The sequence below is a fragment of the Siphateles boraxobius genome, unplaced genomic scaffold, assembly GCF_051911475.1.
Source record: "Siphateles boraxobius isolate OS27281-9 unplaced genomic scaffold, OSU_SipBor_1 24, whole genome shotgun sequence".
NCBI lineage: Eukaryota > Metazoa > Chordata > Actinopteri > Cypriniformes > Leuciscidae > Siphateles > Siphateles boraxobius.
In genome coordinates this window covers 8,710,747-8,738,562 of record NW_027508855.1, presented here as the reverse complement: position 1 = coordinate 8,738,562, position 27,816 = coordinate 8,710,747, and the positions used below count along the sequence as shown (strand labels likewise).

General features: G+C 40.3%; 1 protein-coding gene across 1 annotated transcript in view; it reads left to right on the top strand.

Annotated features, from left to right (window-relative positions):
* Window positions 1-27,816, top strand: part of rpl36a (ribosomal protein L36A) — a 202,980-nt gene that overhangs the window by 37,772 nt on the left and 137,392 nt on the right. The gene's annotated exons all lie outside the window — the stretch shown is intronic.

The window sequence follows — 27,816 nt, the reverse complement described above, 5'->3', positions numbered from 1 at the left end:
TAGCTTTGAGTGGGAATTATTTACATAATGGCAAGAAAATGTTTTCTTCATGCCTAATATGATGGAAATAAAAATCTAACTAGGATATTGACAACATGAGGGTATCAACTTTTTGATACGTTCAACTTACTTTAGAAAATTTACAGATTTTTTTATTTTTATCCAAGTGGATGAAATGTTTTAAAGTTTCAAATCCATTTCTAATATTTAGGATATTTGTGTTGTTGTTTCCCACCAAAAACATCACTTTGCTGGAGGAAAAGTAATACTAAAAGCTAAAATTAATATTCATAACAAACCTGTGTTTGTTTTAAACATTTTGAAATACAGAAAAGAAACAAAGAAACAGTGATGTTTCTTGATAAATTGGCATCTTTTCATGCTAGAATATTTAAAGGGATAGTTCACAAAACAAAACAAAAAACGATCATTTACTCATCCTCATGTCGTTCCAAACCCGTATGACTTTCTTCTGCGCAATACAAAAGAAGATATCCTGAAAATGTTTCAGCTGATTTTGTCCATACAATTAAAGTCTGTGGGATCCGGTGTTGTTTTGTACCCCAATGACTTTCATTGCATGGACAAAAGCAGCTGAAACATAATTTGAGTGTGTAGAGGTTCTCTTGACATTCTTTTCCTGTTATTATTTGAAATTTCAAGTGCATTTTTGAAGTGAGAGTGCCTTCAGATACAACTGATTTAAACAATAGATACAACTTTTTTATGGCAGGTAACACGTTGTCATTTGTTAGAGCATTTTAGAATTCCTAAAACATGTCTGTCCCTGAGCACAAAGGACCACTGTGCTGACAGTTCAGAATTTGTGTCTGCGTGGATTTTGGGTAATTTCAGCAAGTCTATTTAGATTTAAAGATCAACTAGAATTGTACATGTGGCAAAAGAATTTGACACCTTACGTCTGGTTCTCCTGGTTCTGTAGGATGTTAAAAGTCAGCATAAAATGGAAGTTTTCTGTCAGTGTAATGATAAATGCTTTTGATCTGTCCATCCAGAGGTAAACATGATGGAGGGAGGCAGTGATGAGGAGTGTTATGACTGACGGTGATTTATGGCTGGATGAGATCCAGCTGTAAAGATGAGGAAGAGTTATAGGGATGTTTTTATGCCAATCAAACTAGACTTTGTGCTAAAGTGCTAATGTAATAATGCTGCACATCTCAGCTGCTAGGTCAAACTCAATGGACGTCCCAATTTAAAGGATCCTTTGAAGGCAGCCTTAATTTGCGTTCTTCATTCTGCCTGTTTTGAGGGATGCATCAGGTGTATCCTTTGTATCCTCCAGTAACACACACAAAATTCATTGCACACATTTCAATTCACAAAAAAAGAATTAGCAGAATGAATCAGCACTGAGCTTGTCCAATTTCATTATGTAATGCAAGAAAAAAAAGATTACAACAAGATAATGGTATTACTTTCTTTTGTTTTGTTTTAAATTAACCAAATAATGCAAAACTGTGCATGATATAAAATACTGGGAAACCACAGATGGTTGTCATTTACCTGTACTTCATTAACCGAAAACCTTTATATTAAAGGTTTTTAATATAAAGTATTTTTCTAATTATAATTTTAATAGTATTTTTGCGTAGTGACCATAGGGTGGAAACATTTATAACGAGGCCATGTGCACTTAGACTGTCTCATTCTTGAATTTAATGCTGTGGACTCTAACCTACATGTACAAGCCTCTGAAGGACTGGACTAAGGACACAGCCTCACTAGGCCTTTTGTTTGAGAAGCACCCAACATTCCTCCTTAAAGTTGGGCTGTTGTTCTTCTGCTTAGACAGTGTGCGTGCAGTCTGAGATGTGTGTGCATTAACAAACACATGCACATATGTCAAAGTTCTGTTAATTAATCATTAGCTGAGACAAATGATCAGTAGATAGCTGAAATTTTGAACACTTCTCACATTTAACACTGGTCCCTACTATTGCTCAAAAGCTGTGTGTATGTTAATGTTTTTATTACGTGTAAGTTATTCATAATTGGTTTTCTCCTGATATTGCTCATTAGTCTACTGTATAATCCAAAGCAACAGAAAGCAGTGTGAAGTTGAAAAGGTAACAGCAGGTGAGGAGCAAATCAATCTACTCACTCATTCTTTTAACAGTCTTACATGGGTTTATTTTCGCCTATTCAAGACTGTTAAAATGTATATCACGTGTTCTTTATCTGGGTGGTTTCATGTATTTAAACAAGTTATTCATTTGTTATTCACGTGCTATTTGTTATTTGTTATTCACGTGCTTTCATTTGGTTTGTAAATGTAAAAACCATTATCACAGATTGTATTTTTAAAAACAATGTGCGCATTGTGCTCTGCTGGTGTTGTAACTGCTTTCACAGGTAGGATATATATATATATATATATATATATATATATATATATATATATATATATATATATATATATATATATATACACACACAATAACTACTTGATCAAAGATGTACACGTGTTTAAATAAATTCTAAAATCCACGTTATAGCTGGTTTTGAGATCTAGAGCTCATTTTGTTTTGTTTTTTCATTATTCAAACAAGAACCGAATGGGTTTTTATTTTTATTTTTACTTTTTTAAATATAAATATAAATATAAAACATCATCTGAAAGACAAAACTTTCCGGAGAATGTGATGCGTTTAAGAGACCTCTGTAAATAGATTGCAGGATGTGCTTAAAACATCTTTGGTTAGCATTTATGTAAATGCCCATGAATGGCAGAATGACAATGAATTTAATTCATTTGTTTTAAAAACATTCATATAGGCAAATAGTATACACTAGCAACACCAAGTTTATGTTACCCAGGGAATACATGAACTGATTATAAAAACAAAATGATGTAAGTCACTTTAGATAAAAGCATCAACCAAGTGCATGTTAAGTTAAAATAAATGTAACATTGAAGAAGATAGTACATACTGGCTTTACCATAAGCATGAGTTTATGACTCAGACATTGCATATGTGCTCGCCCTTAATTCGTAATTATGGCTACTCTGAGATAATTTTGATAACAAAGTTGATAGAATCCTTGTCTTTAAAACATTGTGATTGTATCATTGTGATTTTACATTGTGATTGTATGGTTTCTGTACTAATGCAAAGTTAGTTTACACACCAGCAACGCGATCATAGACCGGAGCTTCTCAAGAACAAAGGATGACTTAACAGGATGACTCTAAAGATAGGAAGTCTAACTTCGTTCATATTCAGGCCAGTGTCCAAGGAGGCTCACAGAGAGCCTAACACTCAGAACTTCTGTTCAGACAGCCCTGAAGTGTGGAGGCCTCAAACAAGAGGCCTAGCAACGCTCCCAAGTGCAGTCCCGAGAAAGCTCAGAAAGAGCTAAGAATTCAGTCTAACTGGCCTGTGAAGCTCCGCAGATTGGAGGCCTCAATACAACAACTGTCATAATGAGTCGTTGCATAACTCCACACTAAGGTCAGTAGCCAAAGAGGCTCCCAGAGAGCCTGACAACCTAGCATACTATGCTACCACGTAGCCAGTGGCGGAGCCAGGATTTTTTCATAGGGGTGGCCAGGCAAGGGCCAGCAAAGAGTCTGGGGTGGCATATAAATCTTAATTATTTTAACATAAAAATTAGTCTAAATAATGTATTGGACTGTGTTAGTGCCTTCCTACACAACTGAATACAGTTCATTTGTACTTAATTGTAATTGAGATAGTAGTGAATTAGGAATCATGGAATACTGAGTGAATTTGATCTTTTTTATTATCATTAGCTACTTACTACCTCCAGGCATATTAATAAAGAGTACACACACTATAGCTAAAGTTCAACTTGCTCAGTTAGCTTGGTTCTGGTTCTCAAAACCCCCAACATTGTTGCACCTTCATGGATGAGACATGCAGATAACTACTGTAGTTCGAAGATTATTTAACCTTCTTTGAATTTTATATAATCAATTAACTCTTCAACTTTCTATATTACTTGTCAAAATAAAGAATCTAAACCGTTCTATCATACCTGAATTAAAAAGGGGGGGAAACATCTCTTTTCAATCCCTATGTGCAAGAATGTGAACAAGGCGGAAGTAAACAGCACATAAATACCAGAATGTAAAATTAGTTATTTTATGGATTTAAAAATGATACATTTTTGTTTTTCCTTAACAAAGTTATCAGTTTGTGCCTACATTCAACATCTGTCAGGGAGGCCAAAAGAAGGCCTAGCAACTTGACACGAATATAACAGATGGAGCTGAGGGGAGCCAACAAACAATGGTTAAAAAAGTATTCCCAACCTAGATACAGGAAAAGAGCCTACAACTCAGTGCTTCTGCCCAATTCTGACTGCTAGAAAGGAGGCCTGACTATGCTGACTCTCTAAAACGAGAGAAGGCCTAACTACGTTCTATACTCAGGGCAGCTCCAAGGAGGCTCAAAGAGAGCCTACAACTTGGAATTGCATAAAAGGCTGAGCTCCGGGGTAGCAGAGGTCTAAATGTACAATTCTCTTAGAAAAGAAAAGGCCTAGCAACACGTTATCAAAAGAGCAGCCAAGGAGGCTTAAGGGAGCCTAACAACTCAGCATAGTTACCCCATCAAGCTCCCATCAAGCAGATACTTAGTGCACCTAACAACTTGATACTGCCCCAGGGGAATCACTGAGGAGTAGTGTCTAAAAAAACATTACGAAGGAGGCTCAAAGGGAGCCTAACTGTGCGTTCACACCGGATGCGAATAGCGCATCAAATTCGCGTCTACCGCGTCTAGTTTGATCCTTGACCACTTTGTGTTAATTCGCGCAGTGTGAAAGTTTCAGAGTGAAAGTGGCGAAAGTTTCAAAAGTTTCGGACCCCGTTGCCGGCCATCTTTTTACAAGATGTCTGTTGTTGATGGGTCATTTATCGAGAGAGTCACCGCTCTGTATTTGCTCTGGAGAGCAGAACAGCGGTGTAGGGATGATCATCGCCGTATTTGAGTCCACCAGACCCTTCCGAGGCGAACCCAGTTCGGCGAGTTTTACCATTTGCTCCAGGAGCTGCGCCTGGATGACGGCTGCTTTCAGCGGTACTTCCGCCTGTCCCACGCCCAGTTCAATGACCTGCTGTCCTGCATCGGAGCGAGGATCACCCTCGCCCTCACCCACCTAATCTGTAATTTATTTTTGTTTTGATGATAAATAGAGCCAGCCAAGGCTACTACAAAAGTGATTTTCTGCCGCGCCGCGCTTTTTACTGCACCGCGCGCACATTTTTTACGTGTGTAATGCGTCTTTGCATTGACTTAACATTGAAATCACTCGCGCTAGACGCTCTATTCGTGTCCGGTGTGAACGCACCATTACAACTTGACAACACTACCTACTGCAAAGCAGGGGCCTCACAGGAAGATTATCATAACGAGATAAGGCCTAGCAACACTCCAGACCAAAGCAATAGCTAAGGAGGCTCAGAGAGTCCAAAACAGCTTCCAGAGGTAGCTTGATGGAGCCTAATCAACTCGTAACATATACAAGTTAAGCTTAAAAAAAAGCCCTTACTCGGACCCGCTATTCAGGCAGAGCTCTAGGGAGCGGAGGCCTGAAAAGAATGACTCTCTATAAGGACAGGAGGCCTAACAACGCTCCACTACTGTAAAGGCAGTAGCCAAGGAGGCTCACAGAGAGCCTAAAAACCTATAATACTGCCTAGCTGAGCTCTGAGGACAGATACCTCAGCATGACGACTCTCTCAACCCGAGAGGCCGCCTAACAACCTCCTACGCTCAAAACAGCTTACCAAGGAGGCTTCTCAAAGCCTAACAAAGCCTTCTGAAACTCGCTATCTGGGCGGAGCTCTAGAGAGTGCAAGCCTCAGAAGAATGACCTTCTATAACGCCAGTATTGTAAAAGCAATGGCCAAGGAGACTCACAGAGAGCCTAACAACCTAGCATACTGCCTAGCTGAGCTCTGAGGACAGAGAGCTCAGCATAACTCTCTAAAGCAATAAGCGGCCTAACAAGGTCCAACGCTCAGGAAAGCTTAACAAGGAGCCTTACAAAAAACCTAATGACTTAATACTGCTATCCAGGCTGAGCTCTCTTATTTACAAGAGGAGGGCAGTTATTTCCAAACAAATATGTTTTTCTTAAAGTCTGTTTTACTCCCAAACCAGATCTAATCTGTCATTAGTACAGGCATAACTTTCCATAACTCCTGATTGTTATAATAATAACAATTACTACACTCTTCTGTCTTTAGTTCCTCAGGATTAGAAACATAGTTGACAATAGTATTATTTGAGCCATGAAGAGTAGTCAAAAAAGGAAACTTCCTGTTCGACTCGTCCCTGCTCTGCCTACAACGCTTACGCTCAATCCCACCTCACCGTAATGGCGGCCGCAGGTGCGGAGTGCAGGTGCTCAACTCTCGTCCCTCAGGAGACAATCAAGCCCAGGTGGAACAATTACTGCAACTGCATTGTCTTAGTCAATTGCACTAGTTCAAACATCAGATTCTGAAAGGAATCATACGAGGACAAACACAAATGCATCGTTATGAGTGCCATAAACCCCCTTCAGACTGAGAGCCGAAGGTGCTCGTGCAAACGATTGCTAGCCAACTATCTCAGGAGAGAGCAGAAAGGAAAAAGCTCCTTACCTGTCTCTTGTAGTCAGTTTTGCGAGTGCATACCTTGCACATCCAGCTTCTTAGGAGAGTCGACAGAATTCCCCTTGAGAATAGGGAAGACACGAACGGAAATCTTTTCATTGAGAAATCCTCACAATGCTCACATTCAGCTCCCTCAGGAGCTAAACGCACGTGTTCCTTACTCATATACAAACAAATAGTCTCCTGAAAACAAGAAAGAGGATGAAGTATTTCACAGGTGCCCTTTTATCCTCTCGGTCGCAACCAGTGGTGACACCATAGGCTACCGCAAGCCAATGTCAAGTTCATTATCGTGTTAAGAGTAGACTCATGCTTCAGACACCGGTCACGCTGGAGGCATTCCCCATAGCGCCCTCTAGGGGCTGCAGCGCAAGTTCCCATTCGAAAAAGAACCTACTGTTATGAATCTCAGGATGAACCCGATTGCAGACAGTTTGCAGAACACACAAGGTTTAGGTAACGAGACAACACAAGTACATGGCCCAAACAAAAGGCCATGTGCTTGTGCACAAAACATGAGTCTGTCATGATCCTGCCCCAAGACCTAGAGAAAAACAAGGACTAGATGGCAGAATCATGACACCTACTGTACATACATGTAACTGATTACAAAAAACTAAGTAAAACTAAAAAGAACCAGTTATTTCAACGAAATGCATCAAATGTGAGGTGTCGCAGGGAATTCTGGGAATGTAATTTTATGTTTTTGCAACGAAATTTTACAATGGCTTCTTTTTCACTACATTAAATGTATTGTTAGATCTATTACAGTTATTCACTGTATATAGTACGAAACCTTGTTGAATAACCAAATAACTGTTTCACGGTGCTTTTACGGTTAAAACATGGTAACGGTAACATGCTTTTACGGTTAAAATTATTTTAATTAGTTTATGATATCACGATAATTTTAAAGTGTAAGAGTATTTGTAGACTGTCTCCTTTATATGTGCTAACACTTTAATGTGATGGCCCCCCAGCAGACGTGCTACTGACTATATGACTTTGCAACTACATGCCAAGCTGAACCTTAACACTTAACCCTAACCTATTTATTATTCTATTAATACTCTAATGATAGTTTGGCTGATAAGTTACTTATAGTTAGTAGAATGTATAAAGTGGACCATTGAAATAAAGTGTAATCTTGTGTTTTCCGGACAGAATTAGAACATGAATTAAAGCACATACTTGCACACATTTTGGGGGATTGGAATGAACACTGATTAATTGAAACATCTTCTGAAGTACATACTCCAAAACATGCTGTCCCTCTTATCTGAATACCAAACAGTGAAGAGATAAACTTTTATAAGGATGTAATTTATTATCTTTGAAACATATACATCGAATTCACAGGCACAGAGGAAACAGGCACAGGCTTAACATTTTACAGTATCACCTCATAAATGGGTGTCACCCATATCATTAGCATATCATTTAAGACCTATAACGGCTTCACAACTATAGAAATTACAACAATGAATTCTTGCAGAACTATGAAAAATCCAAATAGACATTTATACCTACACAAAGCGTGGACAAACACCCTGACACGCACTAACATCAGACCAGATCAATTAGCAATATAGAAATTTAATGCATCAAAATAACTATGCAACAATACAGTCAGTTCTTCTGTGGCTGAATTGAATGGTATGTGTAAAATCCTTGGTAACACTTTAATTTACAGTGTCCTTGTTACATATGTTACATGTACTTACCATAGTAATAACAGTAAATTATGCATAATTACATGGAACTAACCCTCAACCAAATCCTGATTCTACCCCAACAAAGTACATGTAGTTACATAATATTACTCAGTACTTAAATATATAATTACACTGTAACAATGACACCTTAAAATAAAGTGTTACCAAATCCTCTTTTTGCAGCAGTTAAAAGCAAAATACCCACCCACCGGTCAAGAGTATACTATAAGGATGATACAATACAACAGTCACCTCTGTGCTAGCTCGGTTTAGACTGAAAAATGGCATTACTTCTGTCTCTCTTGACAAATCTCTCTGCGGACTAATTGTGCTTTTGGTGTATTTTTACAATCCTTTCACATCATGTCCAGTGCAAATAATTTCCCCCATTTTACCCTAGGCTGGAGCAACTGGAGCAGCCGCTGGGTTAAGGGCCTTGCTTAAGGGCACAATATCTTCACTAATCGATCCAGTTACCATCTAATTATCACCTTCGTTACTGTAGTTGCATCATATTAGTATTACACAGAGGTGTAAAGTCCAGGTTCAGAAAGTAAAAGTCCTTCTCAGTATGTTGGTCCTATCACCTGAATTTGCCAATTAGCACAGTTTTTCAGCCAGGAGATAGAACTACTTAGCTGGCTGAGTTCATGGGTGGAATTAACATATGGCAGGACTTTTACTTTCTGACCCCTGGACTTTATACCTCTGGTATTACATTAGACCTACATTAAAGTCCAAGGACCAAGTAGGTAAACTATATTTGATTTATAGGTTTTGTTCACTAAGGGTTTGTTTATTCTTTGCATGCACATTGTCACGGTTCATGGATTCACTGTCTCGCCCTCGTGCTGTGAGTGTGGTTGTGTGTGTATTGGTAGACGTGGCTAGTGATTGAGGCTGATGAGCGGATCAGCGTCAGCTGTTTCTCATCACGGCACCCTATTTATTGTGTGTGAGTTTGTCCTGTCTTTGTCAGATCGTTGTCGAGGCTCTCTGGATTTAGCTGTGTTTGCCCGGATCGCCTGTGTTCCTGCCTGGATGCCTGGAGTCTGCCCATCTGCGTCCCTGCGTTGCCAGTGCCCTGCCAGAGACTGAGACTTCCGTCTGAACCTACTACTTCTATTCTTTTGTGAATAAACAGTTGATCATTGCACTTGAATCCTATTGCTCTTTCTGGCCCTTACTGACACGCATAAGAAAAGCCTCAGAAAGAGTTTTTGCACAGTTTCAAGACTTGGTCGATTGCATGTCATAATCTGACAGTAATTAACACTGTCATGTAAAGGCTAATGGTCAAACTGATTACATTAAACATCACCAGTTATTCATACTCGCTGCAAGAGCAATGGGAGTTCAGTTCATATAGGCTACTTAATGGAACAAGAATAATTCAGCAAGGTGTGAATGAAAGCTCACCCCAGAGACCTGGCCACCCTATAATTTTTATAATCAATACTAACAGAGTAGCATTATAAAAAAATAAAATTAAAAAAATTTCATTTATTTACTTTTTATTTATTAAGCTCAGATTGTTTGGCCCAGAGGAGAGCATAGTGGAGTAGCTGTAAAAACAACACACATCTTTAACTGTGTATATAATACATCTCTGTAACATCTCCTCCATTTTCTCGGAACTAATGTTTTGGTAGGAAGGAAAGTTCACATCGTATGTTTCTCCGGAATCAGCCAGAGTGAAGGACCTCTTTATTCTGATTGGTTTCTGCCGTTTTGCCGCTGCTTGCCCAAGGGGGTAATCCATCAGCCGGAAGTTGAAGCCTCGCGGGAGCTGCCATTGTAGCAGAACTTCACCTGCTGTTAGCATTCCATTGACTCCCATTCATTTTGGCGTCACTTTGACAGCGAATAACTTTACATCTGAGGCGTCCAAAGACTTCATTTGTCCATTATATATTTCTAAATAAACACGACAATGTATAAAAGACTCCATTACTTTGTATCTTACGTTATGGCCCCGTAGAATCCGTTTTTGTTAAAAACAGGCTAACGATTGCGTCATAACCACGCGACTTTTTGTCGCACAATAGAGACATTACCGTATAGACAGGAGGAGAAGCTCGCAGGCAATCGGGGGGACGTCTCGTCAAGGGAGAAGCCCATAGATAATGAGTCCATAAAAGCAACGGGACAAAATAACAACGTTTTTGGGGAATTGGAAATAATTCGGTATGTGGCAAGTGAATACATATGAAGTGATTAACGTTGGCAATTTTCATAAAGTTGAGCTTCTTTCAACTTTCTGATTGACGCTCAAAACACCCAAAACGCGACGCCGAGGGATTTGACGCTCCTTGCAGCTGAGAGAAGCCAGCTTCCATTGAAAATGAATGACTTCCGGCCGCTTTGGAAGCTCAAGTCGGCGGCGGTGTGAACGTACAGTTACTCCGGTACGAAGACCGCGGGTCTTTTGCCCCCTGGCTGCGTGCGCAAGCAGTGATGACGTCGCCGAGAAATCCATGTATGGGCGCCGCCATGACGACGACTCCGGTTGCCTACTTCCGGTTCATACTGTGTTAGCAGTGAGAGAATGAGTTCAGGCTCTACATGTGCGGTTGTTGGTTGTTTTAACAATTCAAAGAAGATAAAAAACTTTAGAAACTGGGTGCTTTGAGCATAAGATAAATGGAGAGAATGCCTATGTCTGGTTCTGTATCAGCTACATTCAATACCAGAGAGTAGAGGTTTTTGGTTAGCTGCGCTAAAACTGAAGCATCCAACGAAAAAGGTGTAATACGTTACCAGTAGGGATGGGCATTTCAAGAAAAAATAATATTCGAAGATCGCTGGGTATTATGCACTAAACATACGTTTTATATTTAAGTTTCACAATATAATGTTTTTTTTTTAAATTTATTTAATCTATGTTTATATAAAAAGGGAACCGCATAAGATGAGTCAGATATGATCATAAGATGCCCAATATATCGGAAAACATTTGGAATGGCTCAGACATGATTTTGACCACTTATCAAGTTTTTTTTTGTAGAAAGCCTTTCTTTAAAGTGAATTTCGTTTTGGAATAAATTGTATCTTCATTTTTATCAATGTTTTATCAACAAATTGCCTGGAATAATAAATAAGCACAAATAGTAGATACAGGACACGGATGCGCGGGCGCGTGAACTGGAGCGCGGCTCAGCGTATAAGTTACTTGCCTCACATACATGATAAGTATATCTATAGAAATCTTGAAATGTGTACTTTTGAACAATATAATTAAAAACGAGCAGAAATGGGCTGCTCTCTGCTTATGTATAGGTTAATTCGTATGAAGTGTGCATTTCTCTCAGGCGCGTTCACTACTGCGAAGATGGCGAGTCAGTATCATTAAATTTATCTTTGCAGTCGACACTTACAGAAAACACTAGTTATTAATAAACAATTCAAATGTTTAATGCATAATCATTACTTTTGCCGGGTTTTTTGTGGCAAGCTTATGCGTGCGTTGAGATGCAGAATAGGCAATATATTACGAAAACGCTCATTATGGTTTAGCATTCTCTCCCATATAGTATAAATAACTTCCAACCCAACTTCAGTCGTGCACGGGCAGGGGCAGCCCTACTTATTTCACATATTTTCTAACCAGCACATCACTGCAGCGTTCTGAGCAAGCGGCGCTTAATCTTCATAAAGCTTCGAACCGGAAAAGGACAACCGGCTACCGGTTCAAACCCGCTATGAATCATGGGTAAATTCGCTAACTAGGAAAAAGGTGGATAGGCTACTAAGATTTCAAGAATTTCCGCCTTTATATTTTCCAATCTAAGGCCTATGTTTTCTTTTTTGAGCGAATTGTATTGTTTAATGCATTTTGAATAGACTAGCTAAATCCAAGATTAGGACTATGAGCGATTGACATGTAGCCTAACAAAATTGTCTAGATTTTGAATTGTATAAAAAGGAACGAGTAGCCAAATAATTGTATTTTAATAAAATAAAAAAATAAAAAATATCAATATAGCCCGTTGTTTTCTTATTAAGTGAATAAGTGAAACTCGTGTAAACTTACCAGTGTAAAAGGCGTGTTGAGGAGAGTTATAAGGATGTCAGCAACAGGGCCGTGCAGAGACCTCTGGAGGGGCAGGTGCTCAAAGTATAAAAGGGGGCACATGCGGAACAAGTGCTCAAAATATCAATACAGTAATATATCAATACGGATGATTCTGTATCGATACAGTAGAAATGCATTGATGCAGTTTTGAAAAAGAAACAGAACAGAAAAGACAAATTTTACGTTTAAAAGTTAAAAAAAAAAAATTTATGTGCAGTGTGCACCTATTAATAACTCTGGGATTAGAAACTGAAGTATCTTAAGTTGTCCCAACCTGATGGCTTTTTCTTCTCGGTTATACAGAATAATAAAGAACAGCTGTTATAGTAAACTGTGTAGGACAAAATCAATGTGGCCCATGTTTCGTATAGTTTTATTTAATGCCATATCAGCATCTATGGCTATTTTCATGGCATAAACTGATTTACACAAATACAAGAGTTACATTTATACAATGAAAATAAAAACAAAGCAAACAGAAACAGCAATTAATACTTTACAAGATTCTTAACATTAATGTGATACCTGTTCTGGTACATTCTTACTAAAGTCCTTAAGTGAGTTTGCTGCCTTTGCTGTTGTTGTTACTGCTGCTGCTGCTGATACTGCTGGAGCTGATCTGAGACTGTAGACATTAAAACAAACATATAGAGATATATTAGCTGATTAAATCATTTTTATGTGACCATGACAAGATGTAACTGCTGACAGTGTTTGGAACCTTCACTAGCTCACTGACCTGCTGTAAAGCTGCAGATTCTGCCCAGGCTGCTAATCATATAATAATAGTAGCCTATATAATAGAACTAGGGGAGATGTTCACAGAGGCTTCTGCACACAAAACATAAGATATTGGTAAGCCTAACGGTATGTGATAATAAGCCTAAACTCTTACCAGATTTGTGATGATAATTTGTATGGCACTATACGTTTTTTAAATAAATACTGTAATAATAATAATAATAGTTTAAAGTAAAAATAATAGTTTTTAGTCAAATAACATAAAAAGACCAGACCCCTCGACGCCCGTGAAACTTTTCTCCCTCAAACAGCAAGCTAACGTTACTTCTACAGCCTACACACAGCAATATAAACAACATCTCAGCATGCTCTTCACGTCGTTCTTGTAAAATAATAATAATAAGCAAACAAACATCAAAATCACTTCGCTGAGAATAAAACACCACTTACCAGCAACCGCAGAGTTTAAGATATCCTCTGGTAGTGCGCGTAGCCGCGCGAAATTAAAAAATGCGCGTGCAGCGTGAGGAATCGTCCCGGATGAGTTCGTCAGGTGAAAGGTAATCATGTGGGTCATTTTATTTACGGCTAAATTATTATTCATTAATTTTACTAATAGTTAGATTGGGCAGGCATCCACAAAAGGGCCTTTAATTACAAAAAAAAGGAAATTTTGCCTTGACAAAAGGCCTGCTGCGAGTCAAACCCGGCGCGAGCGTCAAGTGAAGCGGATTGGATGAAAGCCAGGGTCAGTGATGCGTCTCAACCCCTAGCATGATTCTAATCACAGTCTTCGCTGCTACTTCACAGGGGGGGCAAGTCATTTAACGGAACATTTAAATTTGACAAATAGTGATTTGATTTATATTGTGATATATATCGATATGGCCAGAAATGAAAATATATATTGTGAAATGAAAAAATCCTATATCGCCCAGCTCTAATATATCAGCTCAAAGCTATCAGCATTTGATTTGTCTTATAGGTTTTATGTTGGATGTCCTTCCTGTCACTACCCTCTGCATTTACCCGGGCTTGGGACCGGCACAAATAGGACACTGGCTTGTGCCCTGTTGAGGCTGCATTTATCTTTTTTTTTATCTGTCTGTCTGTCTTGTCTGTCCTTTCGTTTTTTATTTCAATTCTTTTTTATTTGTTTTTTGGGTTTTTTTGTTTTCATTTCTTTAGCTCTGTACACAGCATGGCTTATACCAGTCATTATAGCATCAGTCGTCTGCTTTTCTGTGCAAAAGTCCTAACAAATGCGTCCATATCTAGACCTGTTGTTATGGCCGTCTCGTGAGCCAGAATAACTAAATTTCTTTTTCTCTCATGTAGAACAATGCGGCGGAAGGGGGTAAAAACACGAGACAAAGTGGAGAACGAGCTCTCGCATGATGCAGATGATATTCCAATCACAAGTGAGGTCACATACATGCGATGGAGCTGAAGAAAGGCATTCTTATACCCGTGTAGATATGTGCAATTGGTGGAGGGGTCTACAAACTCTACGTTCTCATCATCATTAGTCTTTTTGAATTATTTTTCCAACATAATTTTTGCGACAAGAATGTCATTGCAAAGTTTGTCACTGTCACAGTATGTCTGCGTGCTCCGCTCTGCAGTGACTGACTGAGACGTGAAGCTCAGCAGGTTCACCAAAAGCCGGAGAAGCGGCCACGCCCTCCCTATGCATCTACCAATCATATGGCGGCAAATCAATGCCAATAATAATCGAGCGCAAAACTGATGTTGGCGCGCGCGGTAAATGACTTTCGCGAGAGAATAACAGATCTAAACGCGATGAAATGGGAACTCGCGAGCTCATTCATACTCTGCGCGCGCTCATGACATCTCCTTGTACGCATTATACAAGCCCTCCCGCGCGCGCATGATCATTTCACACGCTCTCGCGCGCATGCATGATCATTTCACGCTCTCGCGCTTGATCTGCTCTCGCCTGCTGCTTTTGCTCGCTCGAACAATTTTATTTTTGACAGTCGAGGGCTGGGACTTCCTGTTTTAATAACCTCAAATGTTATTGGTTACTTCCCATTTTCCGGAAGTCAGTTGTGATTGGACGCCTGTCCAATTACTCGTAATTCAATTGATTTGAGACATCACTTAATTTGTCTTTTATTGTGGTTTATTAATGTGTAATGTGATTTAATGCATTGTTAATGTAGAATATATTCTTACCAGATACTTTATTAACAGAAAGTCTAGTGATTGCATTGTGTTGTTAAGAGATATTTACAGACTGTAACAACGCATTTCCATGGTTATTGGCTTTGTAAATCTACCAAAATTCTTATGCATTTTTACATAATATAAATGGTTCATTATATTTAATATTAAATGTAAAAGGGGTTCTGGGTTTGTAAGTTAAGATACAGTACACAGCATTAATTATAGCTTACAAATGCCTTTTCAGAATTTGCTACCGAATACAGATGAACAATATTAAACCCAGAAAATTATTAAACCCATCTTAAATCCAGCAAAGTAGCTATTACAACATTATATAGTGATCTTAATCATCTAACGTTTTGTAACCTACATTGTATTTGCCTCATTACCATGAAAAGAAAGAGACAGAAAAGAGATACGCTAGAATCAGTGAACGTACATTAATATACTGACGAAATTAGCAGGGTTTGGGATTAATTAAAATCATGTCGGTTTAAGAGCACGACATACCTTTAAAATGTTATTAGTTTTATTATAAAACTAATACAATTTTATTACATACTGAAATGGTCGATGTGTCTCGGGAGTCTTCTTTATTATGTTGGCTTGAGAAAGCCAGCATATATTTAAACATTATTAGTATTTATTATTATTATTGTGAGAAATTGACTCCGCCTAGAACTTTAATGCTTCACCAAACTTGGCTCAGACCTTCAGACTGGTTAGACTCGCTTATATCTTTTCTAACTGGTCAGTCTTACTTACTCTAGAGTAGACCAACTAACTTTCTGGAGGTATACTGCCCCCATCTGGTATGGAATGTGGAGTATGAATTGATTTTTGGCGGACATGACTAGTGATGGCAAAATGAGGCTTCCTGAACCACTGAGACCTCGCAGCCCAGACTTATACCCCCCCACCCACCCAAACACACACACGTTGTTTTATTTACTTATTTATTTTCTTCTCACTATTAAAGTCTGTAACCTTTCATTTGCAATAATAAAAAGACCTGAGCAGACATTTGTCCATTGCCTGGGTATAAAATAAAATATGTATCTTTCTCTGTCTGAATTTACTTGTGCAGAGACAACTGTCACATACATAGTTAATTAATTATTCAGAAATTGTTTGGATAGTGACAGTATGAACAACAAAAGTGACACTGTGTTGAGTGCAGTGCTTATGGTGGAGTGAGTGTAATAAAGTAAACTGCAACAGAATAGTCTGGGGTGGAAAAAGTTAAGATTGTTTTTGGGGTGTTTTGTGCAGTGAACTGTTTCTAGTTTAAGTGCAGTGTTGTGCTTATGGGACTGGGATATAGAGGAGCAAACTGCAACACTGCAGTTTGGGGTGGGTGAAGGAAGGATTACAATAGATTTTTATTGAGAAACAAAACAATTTTCAAGTGTGTTGGGGTTTAGACGATTCCTGTTCTTGGACAAAACCTCTCCAGTCTTGGAAAATATCCTTTCACAAGGAACAGAGGATGCAGGGGAACATAAAAATGCCAGTGCCAGCTGGTATAAATGAAGATACTGATGCTTGTGTTGAGGCCAGACAGGGGAGGATCTCCTCTTTCTTGCGGCTCCATTACCAGGAAAAAGGAAGAGTCGCAAAAAGCAAACAAATCCAAAAGGGCGATCCAAAACAATAAGCAGTCCAGTCCAGATCGGAAAATCCAAAGCAATCCAAATAATCTTATCTAATTAATATAACACGATTATAATATAGCTACTATAATTAATAATAACAATATACTATAAGTATTCTAGCTTGATATAATGTAATAATATACAGCCCTAACAACACATATGACACAATAACGACAATGACAATGAGAATTCTCTAACTCTCTGACTCTGACACTGACTACTACAACTGCGTCTGCTACTCCTGACAACACCCACAAGGTGGCGCGAGTTTCGACACTCAAAGCGAACCGATGACGTTTCCACACAAACCGAGGCCTCGTTTGTCATTAGTCACGTGATTTCCACGTTAACAACACAAGCCTCGAATCGCGGCTTCATCTGGCACGCCCATTTTTTCTCGACACAAGCTCCGACGCCTCGGTTCAAATGTCACATCACTAGACATGACACAAGGCACCTTTAAAGCCGGAGCAAGAACAAAGTTTCGGTAAAAGTTCAATTTTCCAGCTCGCTCCGTTAGTGGTGAATGAGTAGGCTGATTTATACTTCTGCGTCGGATCTATGCCGGAGCCTCTACGCTATACACTGCGCGTTGGTTTTCATTTATACTTCTGCGTCGTTGATAGACAAGAATATTGTTGGACATGCCAAAAATCTTGAACAGATTACACTTATCAAACCTTCATTTAGCATTTAATGGGAATGGCTTCGCTAGTGTTCTCTGGTTGATGATGGAGCTGTGAAAATCGTTCCATCTGCTGAATTCAAAAGTACTCACAAAAATAATTATGCACTTAATGGGTAATCCCCATGACCATTTTCATGACCCTGACTTAAAGACCTAGGTTTCATCACCCAGAGAGGAAGCTTTTCAAGTTTCATTATACCAGTCACTTCATTATACCATTTCAGCAGGACATACAGAAATGATAGAAAAACACTGTCTGCACTAAACATGCAATCTGACTGTTTCCTACCGAACAAAAACACCTATTGTTAACATATTATAATTGATGACTATGCCGTTTCTCGTTTGTTACTCTAGAGTAGACCAACTCACTTTCTGGAGGTATACTGCCCCCATCTGGTATGGAATGTGGAGTATGAATTGATTTTTGGCGGACATGACACAAGGCACCTTTAAAGCCGGAGCAAGAACAAAGTTTCGGTAAAAGTTCGATTTTCCAGCTCGCTCCGCTAGTGGTGAATGAGTTGGCTGATTTATACTTCTGCGTCGGACCTACGCCGGAGCCTCTACGCTATACACTGCGCATTGGTTTTCATTTATACTTCTGCGTCGTTGACGCGCAATTACACATGCAGAGGGAGCATGTGAAACCCGAGGGAGGGTTTCTAGCAGACCAATCACAGGGCTTGCGTCTGCGTAGAATTGACGCGTTGTTACATTTTTGGAGAGGTGCACGTCAGGGTACGCCAAAGGGTATGCGCGCTACGCATAGCCTACGGCGTAGCTACGGCGTAAGTTCGACGCAGAAGTATAAATTGGGATTAAAGGTATAGCGGAGGATCTTTCCGAATTTTAGAGAAGTCCCGCCCTCTCCAAATTTTTAAAAAATGCACATGCGCAACACTCTATTTGCTCCCGAGAGGTAACGCCTATTAAATTATAAACTAACTCAAAAAAATTCACGCAAGACAAAATGTCAATTGCCCTTCCGTGTTTTATTTACTTATTATACTGATCGATTGAGTGACCGAGGACTCAAGACATGATATGCAATGGAGAAGTAGCTTGTTGCATTTGTGTAATAAATACTATGGTGAACACATTGTAATTATCGAAAATGAACACACAAGGTTTTAGAATATTTCAGCGTGATACCATTTACCATTTGGTCATAAGGCTACTTTAGACAAATTGAGATGTTTACCGTGTCTACGCGGTGCATGACTTGTGCTAGGGCTAGCATCGCTAATCATAGCTTACATTAACTTTTACTAGAAGTGATTTTAAATGGATTTCTCCAAATAGCATGACAAACTTTACCTGTCTAGTAGAATCTTCGCGACTGCGGCATCAGTGGGAAGCCCAACCTGTGCTTTTAGCGCACGCCAGCGTGTGAAATATTCACCCAAAATCACTCTGGTCTTGTTTCTATATTATGCGGCCTTTCTCTTCTTACCATACACTTCGTATACATTTTTTCTCTTTCGACCCTCAGCCATTTTCAAAGGAATGGCTCAAACCGTATCTCATCACACATAATAGACATGAAGTGCGCATCCGCAAAAAGCGAAAACTAGGGACGAGCACATACAACGGCTTTACGTAAACATATCACCAGAATGATTGACACTTAGGTGGACCAATAGTATAGGCTACCCACCCGGAAAAAGAAAATCCTCCGCTATACCTTTAAGCCCAACTCTGCGTTGACCTCCCGCTGTAGCTACGTCGTAGGCTGTGTGTACCGCGTGTACCCTGACGTGCACCTCTCAATCAATTCTACGCGGACGCAAGCGCTGTTATTGGCCTGTCAGAACCGCTCCCTCGGGTTTCACATGCTCCCTCTGCATGTGTAATTGCGCGTCAACGCGGACAATGACACAGAAGTAGCCTATAAATGAAAACCAGTGCATAAGCCTTGTTCGACTTGAACCGGCGTTGCACAGACCAATCGGTGTATGACATCAAATTACCACGAGAGCGATTAGAGAGCAGACGGCTCCTTATGCTTTTGAATCGCTCTCGCGGTACTTTGATGTCATCAACCTATCGGTCTGTGCTGCGCCGGTTCAAGTTGAGCAAGCCTGTAGTCTAAAGTGTAGAGGCTCCGGCTTAGGTCCCACGCAGAATATCAATCTTAAGGCAAACGCTAGCGATATCCAGTGGCTCTGGGCAGATCCAATCGTTTTAAACTTCAACAGAATACTCGCCATCAAGGAAGTTACGCTTGTCAATGGGGAGTGGCCAGACTCTGTGCAAATGAAATGTACGAGAGTCTGGTAGGACCAGGCGTTAAGGGCTGACTGAGTGTACTTTTAAGCAGCACCAACTTACTATTCACTAATACTGTTATTCACCTGTTGCCGTTGGTAGAACTCAGATACAAAAAAAATGGGCCTTGATAGACAAGAATATTGTTGGACATGCCAAAAATCTTGAACAGATTACACTTATCAAACCTTCATTTAGCATTTAATGGGAATGGCTTCGCTAGTGTTCTCTGGTTGATGATGGAGCTGTGAAAATCGTTCCATCTGCTGAATTCAAAAGTACTCACAAAAATAATTATGCACTTAATGGGTAATCCCCATGACCATTTTCATGACCCTGACTTAAAGACCTAGGTTTCATCACCCAGAGAGGAAGCTTTTCAAGTTTCATTATACCAGTCACTTCATTATACCATTTCTGTCACGGAACAGGTAAGGAAAAAAGTGTGAGGACTCAAGTGCAGGAGAAATTATATTTATTTACAAAAGAAAACATAAACACAAAACAAAACCCACGAGGGGGAAAACATAACTAATACATATAAAACAAAAACAGAACATGAAACTTACAGGAAGATCACAGGGAACAGGAAACATTAGACAACGATCCGACAAAGACTGCAAACAAGAGGAGACTTAAGAAGGGAAAAATCAAGAGGGGACAGGTGGAAGAACTCAAACAATAATCAGGTAACGAGGGGGAGGGATCAGACAAGGAAGAGAGCACATGGACCACAATAACAAAACACCCATGTGCAACACAAGACAGGACAGGCATGTGACATTACCCCCTCCCTACGGAGCGGCTACCAGACGCTCCATAAGACCAGGGCGGGACGGGAGGGACGGGAGGGACAGACCAGGGCGGGACCGGAGGGACAGACCAGGGCGGGACGGGAGGGACAGACCAGGGCGGGACGGGAGGGACAGACCAGGGCGGGACGGTAGGGACAGAACGCTTAGTCCTGGGAGGCCAGGGCGAAGCAGACAGTCCATCGGGCGGCCAGGGCGCAGCAGACAGTCCATCGGGCGGCCAGGGCGCAGCAGACAGTCCATCGGGCGGCCAGGGCGAAGCAGACAGTCCATCGGGCGGCCAGGGCGAAGCAGACAGTCCATCGGGCGGCCAGGGCGCAGCAGACAGTCCATCGGGCGGCCAGGGCGCAGCAGACAGTCCATCGGGCGGCCAGGGCGCAGCAGACAGTCCATCGGGCGGCCAGGGCGCAGCAGACAGTCCATCGGGCGGCCAGGGCGAAGCAGACAGTCCATCGGGCGGCCAGGGCGAAGCAGACAGTCCATCGGGCGGCCAGGGCGAAGCAGACAGTCCATCGGGCGGCCAGGGCGAAGCAGACAGTCCATCGGGCGGCCAGGGCGAAGCAGACGACCCATCGGGCGGCCAGGGCGAAGCAGACGACCCATCGGGCGGCCAGGGCGAAGCAGACGACCCATCGGGCGGCCAGGGCGAAGCAGACGACCCATCGGGCGGCCAGGGCAGTGAAGACCCCCCATCGGGCGGCCAGGGCGGTGAAGACCCCCCATCGGGCGGCAAGGGCGGTGAAGACCCCCCATCGGGCGGCCACGACGGTGGCTCAGGCTCAGGAACAGCAGACACCGGCTCAGGTACAGCAGACACCGGCTCAGGTACAGCAGACACCGGCTCAGGTACAGCAGACACCGGCTCAGGTACAGCAGACACCGGCTCAGGTACAGCAGACACCGGCTCAGGTACAGCAGACACCGGCTCAGGAACAGCAGACACCGGCTCAGGAACAGCAGACACCGGCTCAGGAACAAACACAAGAACTGTAACAGTCACAAGAACAAACACAAACACAGAAACAAACACTGGCTCTGGCGCTAGAACCGGCGCTGGCTCTGGAACAGACATTGGCTCCAGCTCTGGAACAGGCCTTGGCTCTGCCTCCGGCTCAGGAACAACAGACACCGGCTCAGGAACAGACACAAGAACTGTAACAGTCACAAGAACAAACATAAACACCCATGTGCAACACAAGACAGGACAGGCATGTGACAATTTCAGCAGGACATACAGAAATGATAGAAAAACACTGTCTGCACTAAACATGCAATCTGACTGTTTCCTACCGAACAAAAACACCTATTGTTAACATATTATAATTGATGATAATGAATAATCATAATTTTATTTTACAGAACAATACAATTAGAGCACTGATATTTATGATACTGAAAAGTCTTCTTTGTTTTCAAATGTTAAACAATAGAGCTTTTATTTAGTCAGAAAACATAATTAAATCACAATTTGTTTTAACATATACACATGTAAAGGACACTGCACAAAGAGTCAGTATTTAGAGAAACTCTAGTTCAGTGATTCATGTCCCAGATTTTAGTGTTACAAACCAAACACTATTTTTTTTATTGTTTACCATACAACAGTACAAATAATAATACTTTTGTTACATATAAATTAACACTAAAATATAAATCTTGTAAAAAAAAAATATTGTCTGTGACCCTTTTGAATCATGATCCACTAGCTGAGATATACTGTTTAGCTGTGTGTGTAGGGAGTACTATTTTTTCCTGAATAACCTGTAAGTCAGGTGCTGTTAATTATTTAACTGTAAATTTATTGTAAATTACTGGCTACCAGTTGCATGACTTTCATAGTAAGTTGCTGTATTATTTTTTACAGTAAATAATTGTGAAATGACAGCTGTATGTGACAGTAATTATGCCGTTATATTTACTGTGATTTAGCAGTAAGCTGCTGTAGAATTACTCTATTTAACTGTGAAATTACAGTTAGTGTCTATCGTATTACTGTAATGTTGCAGTAAGCTGCTGTAGAACTACTGTATTTAACTTTGAATATCTATATATTACTGTGATTTAGCATAAATGATGGACCAAACAAAACTGATAAAAACAGTGGTCTAACTTTTATTTTTTAGAAGAAAAATACAATTTAATAACAGGAATAAACACTGGGTAACAGGAATGTGTGTCAATGTGTGTATGCATGTATTTACTATGTGATAATGGTACTTCACAACGTAGGAGGTGAAAAGAGGAAGAAGGAGAGCGAGAAGGGAGAGAGAGAGAGAAGAAAAGACAAAAAGGTGGGAAAAGAGAGGGTTGCAAGTGTCTCGCTCATTCCCTTGCAGCTGGCACCTGCATAGTATGGGTTCTGTCCACTATCTACAAAAGATAAGAAAGACAAAAAGTTTAAGGTACTCTGCGGTGGACTAGCTCCCTGTAAGTATGCTACTCGCATCGTAAAACTAATCCTAAAATGTCTACAATTTAAGTAATTTCAACTGTAAACTCATAAATCAGTACTATAGTACTATATCAATTAATATTAAATCAACAAACCAGAGGACTCTACTCAGTCCTGTTACTTTTACTCAGTCCTGTTATTTTTCATATGAGTAACAGGACTGAAAGTAACATGATTGAGGTTAAGCAAAAATTACATGACAAATTGCCACATGGCGTGCATAGTAATGCAACTAAGTAGCCAGTAATGTGGTGTAAATTTACACTTAAAACTATTGTAAAGTACTGTAAATTTGACGTTTTTAATCTAACCCATCAATAACCTATAACACTGAAAAGGCATGTTAAATTCAAATAAACTTCAGAACAATGAATTTTACACATTTATTTTGCAGTCTGTCTAAACTCTCCATTGAACCAGGAGACACTATTGAACACATTAAAGGGATAGTTCACCCAAAAAGTCACCCTCATTCCAACCTTCAACCTTAATGGAGCCATTTTTGGAAAACTTTGAAAAACATCTTTTCCAAAGATGGCTCCTGCTTGTATACTAGAAAGTGTACTGTCTTTATAAAATATCTTCTTATTAAACTGTCTGTACCCTTACAAAGTCCTCAATGCTTCGGTTTGCAGGTAGAGACCCTCATTATGCTTCGGTGTTAGTGTGGCGCTATTTTGAGCCTTTTTAGTGGTATTAACTTGCAATTTTTATTCGTACTTATTCGATGCCCCATACACTAGCGTTATAAGCTAATCTCGGTACCCATGTGTTATTTAGCCCTAGGTTCATTTTTGGCCGGAATTGTCTTTTAAGTATCAAATGCAAAACGCAAGTAACTTTGTGGGCGGATCTCGGATGCTGTCGCTATTATACCGGGAGGATAAATGACTCTTGCGCCCGACGCAAATCTAAAATGGGTTGGTCTGAAGTAGCTACATTCCTCATAGGTGTGGTTTGGGCGTAACGTGAAATAAACCAATCAGAGCATCATCTCACATTCCCTTTAAAAGCAGGTGGCTTGTTCCACTGCGGATTGCTATTATGATGGCTGATTTGCCAGGCGCAGCCAAGGAGACCGACGTTCTCGTCAGGGCCGTAAAAGACAGAGATGTGACATTGTATGGGGATAGGAGAAACCCCAAATTAGCTTTGGTTAAACAGGCGTGTAATGATTTGATTTAATGTGTAAGCTAGATTTATGAATATTTTTTTACATCTTCATGGACACCACAATGATTTCCCTTGTGTGGTAATATTTTTCCTTGTAATTATGGATGGTTTGCAAAAATGGGAACTGCTGCTTCTGTGTAAATAAAAGAAGCAAAGTGTATGTGCGTTGTGCACACGCTACAGTATGGCCAAGCATGCGCCTTTAAAATAGCATCTGAATAACGCGCCACTGACTTTAGACTAGGTTTTTCCTGGTCTGTAGCGGAATTGTTTTCTGAAACTGCAAAATAGCACCAGTGAACGTTTGCGCTGGAACACGCCTACTCTTTTCGCTGAACCGCCCGCGGAGACGCAATTTCATTCCCTAATTTACCGACATGCATCTGTGCAGGGAAAAGTCCACTGTGCGTAGGGTGCAAAATAGGAATGATACATTAGTTTGTTACAAAGTCAATTGAGCTGAGTGCAAGATAGGGCCCATGGCCTTTTACAGATATGTGGTTGACTAAAAGCTAAGATGTTATTATCAGAATAACTATAGACAGTTAAATATAAGCAATTTTTCATAAATTGCTTTTGTTATTCTGGATGAAACTCTCAATAATAGATGCGGTATATATATATATATATATATATATATATATATATATATATATATATATATATACATATGGCTACATTCTGTGGAATTTTCAGGACCAAAAACTGTTTGTCCAATCATTGCATTTGGTCAACATATGTATATCCATTTATCCCATGTTTTTCATGCACCCTGCTCGCGCAGACATCACACGTCATCAGCATGTTCTGTAAGTCTATGCAGAGTTGAGACCGACACTGCGTCTCAATGTCCATACTATCCATCCTAAACAGTATGTGAGATTAAAATAAGTCTGTCCCAAAGCATGGTATGTTGAAAAGAATACGCCAGAAGTCCCCCGGATGGTTTACTATTTCTGGTGGATTTTTGAAGTGTGGATCCGTGAACACTCTAAAGGCTAATATTGCCTACAACCCATTGCCCATTAGCCAACCCATTAGCGCAACACATGAGCGAACTCTCTGCTCCTCACCACGGGCTTCTCAGGTGCTGCGAGCAAATCACTCTGCCCAAGTAGCAGTGCTTCGCCTTCTGAGAATAAGTTCCCAGTATGTATACGGTTAGAAGATGCTTGTGTCTCATATGGCCTTGTTATTTGTAGACACTGTGACTATACAAATCGCAACATATAAATAGGAAAATGATTGGCGTTATTTTGTCACTTATTGGGATTAGTATGCTAGCTGGAGCCATTTACTTCCAGTCTTTATGCTAAGCTAGGCTAGCGGTGGGTGCGTCAGACAGAGTTACAGCACGAGATGAAAAGGATATGTATGGAATTATCAAACTCTGGGGGATACGGTGAATAAGCTTAAGTCCCAAAAAGTCGGCGTGTTCCTTTAAAGACGCAATTGTATGACGTGATAGTTTGTCCCAAAGCTTGTATACTACTACACACTCAAAAGTATGCACTTTTTCTTCACAAAAAGAGTACATACTTTTAGGGCGTAGTATATAAGGCGAATTGAGACGCAGCATAGAGAGAGCAAACGTTAAAAGATGCATTTTTATGATTTGACAGTATGTCCCAAAGCTTGTCTACTCTTCTGCTACACACTCAAAAGTATGCACTTTTTCTTCACAAAAAGAGTACATACTTTTAGGGTGTAAGTTGGCGAATTGAGACGCAGCAAGACAGTAATACGAGCACCACGCAAATAAACAGCAGCCACCTTTAACAGCTCCTCCTGAAGTAAAACATCAAGCTTATGCTGCTTTCATGCCATGTCATAACTGTAATTACAAGATAGCAACCTGTGACGTTTGTCCTTAGACTGGGATTTAGGCATTTCTCTGGCAAACCTCAACACTGAGGTGAATCAGCAGCAGTCAGGTGGTACAAGTCTGAGCTCTGTAAGTTGTTTACCTTCATTATTATTGTAATGTTATGTGCTGACATGAGGTCATTTAATGCCATCTCTCCTGACGCTTTGCAGAATCTGCTCTGTGTGTTCATGTATTTGGAAGGAGGCGTGGCTTTGGAGACGCTCTGAAGGGAGGGATCTAAGGCTTTCAAAGCTGATATTGCTATCCTCTCTGAAATTGCCAACCCGTATACCTTTAAGTTAACTGATTATTTTACTTAGAACGTTTTTTCCCCTAATAGGTAACTGTTCGGTAGCTTGTATAGAAATCAAGTCAAGTCAAGTCACATTTATTTAAATATAGTGCTATTTTACAGATTGTTTTAAAGCAGCTTTACAGAGATAACAGGAAAATAAGTCAAAAATAATGAAAAGAAACACTTCAAACATCTTCCTGATTATTTAGAGGGGTCCGTCAGAGTGCATGTTTCCTTTAGTGCAGTGAGTGTTTTTCTATAATTTCTGTATATCCATTTCTGTATGAGATTAGACAGGTTAAGCAGCACCTCTGTGGGTTCAGCACGAGCTGCAGTGCTGTCAGGTGTTACCAGTGTTAGCAGCAGAGCAGTGTTTTCTGGATAAAAAAACGGGCGTATCCATTGTCATCTTCGACCGACGGGGACAAAGAAGAACTTTGTCCCCGTCGGTCGAAGATGACAATGGATACGCCCGGTTTTAGTCATCATTTAGAGCAGCAGAAACTGTGGCGTTCTTTAGTGCACATATAAGTCTCTGCATTCCAGTTTGTTTATAATGGGCTGCATTCAAATGATCTGCCAAATAGGATGCTCCACACAAATAAACCCATAACAGCTTATTGCTCTCTAAATGCACCACTCTAGCACTTGGGGGTGTTTATATGTTGATTTCTGTTTATTTGGGGGTGTTTAATAGCACAATTAATTTCTGCTGCTCTTCGCGTGTAGTGATCAGACTCATACCTGGTCTCTATGTGAACATACCTGGTCTGTACTGCTATCTAGTGGTGTGGGAAAGCATAAAGTAAACAAAATCATTTTTGAATGATCACCTCTATGGATTGGTATTGCAAAACCACCAGTATGTTTATTTGTATATTATTTGGTTTAACCACATCGCACATCATTGCTTCATAAATGCTTACATTCTCTCTGCACTGTCCAGTGTGTCACACAGTTTTGGTACACATATTTCAAGAGTTGGTCAGCTAAATAAAACAGGCAGTGTGCCAAATAGGTGGTAGTTGTGACAGCAGATACCACGTAAATTATTATTGAATACGATAAATAATATGCTCTTCTCAGTAGGCTATCTAGATAAAGCCTCCAGCATCCAATGCAGCTTATCATATTAATGTTACTGTCATAATAATCAACGTGATGTCCATCCACTGTATTTACAACTGTGAAGTCAGGAAATCCTGGACTAAATGACACAATAATAACAAA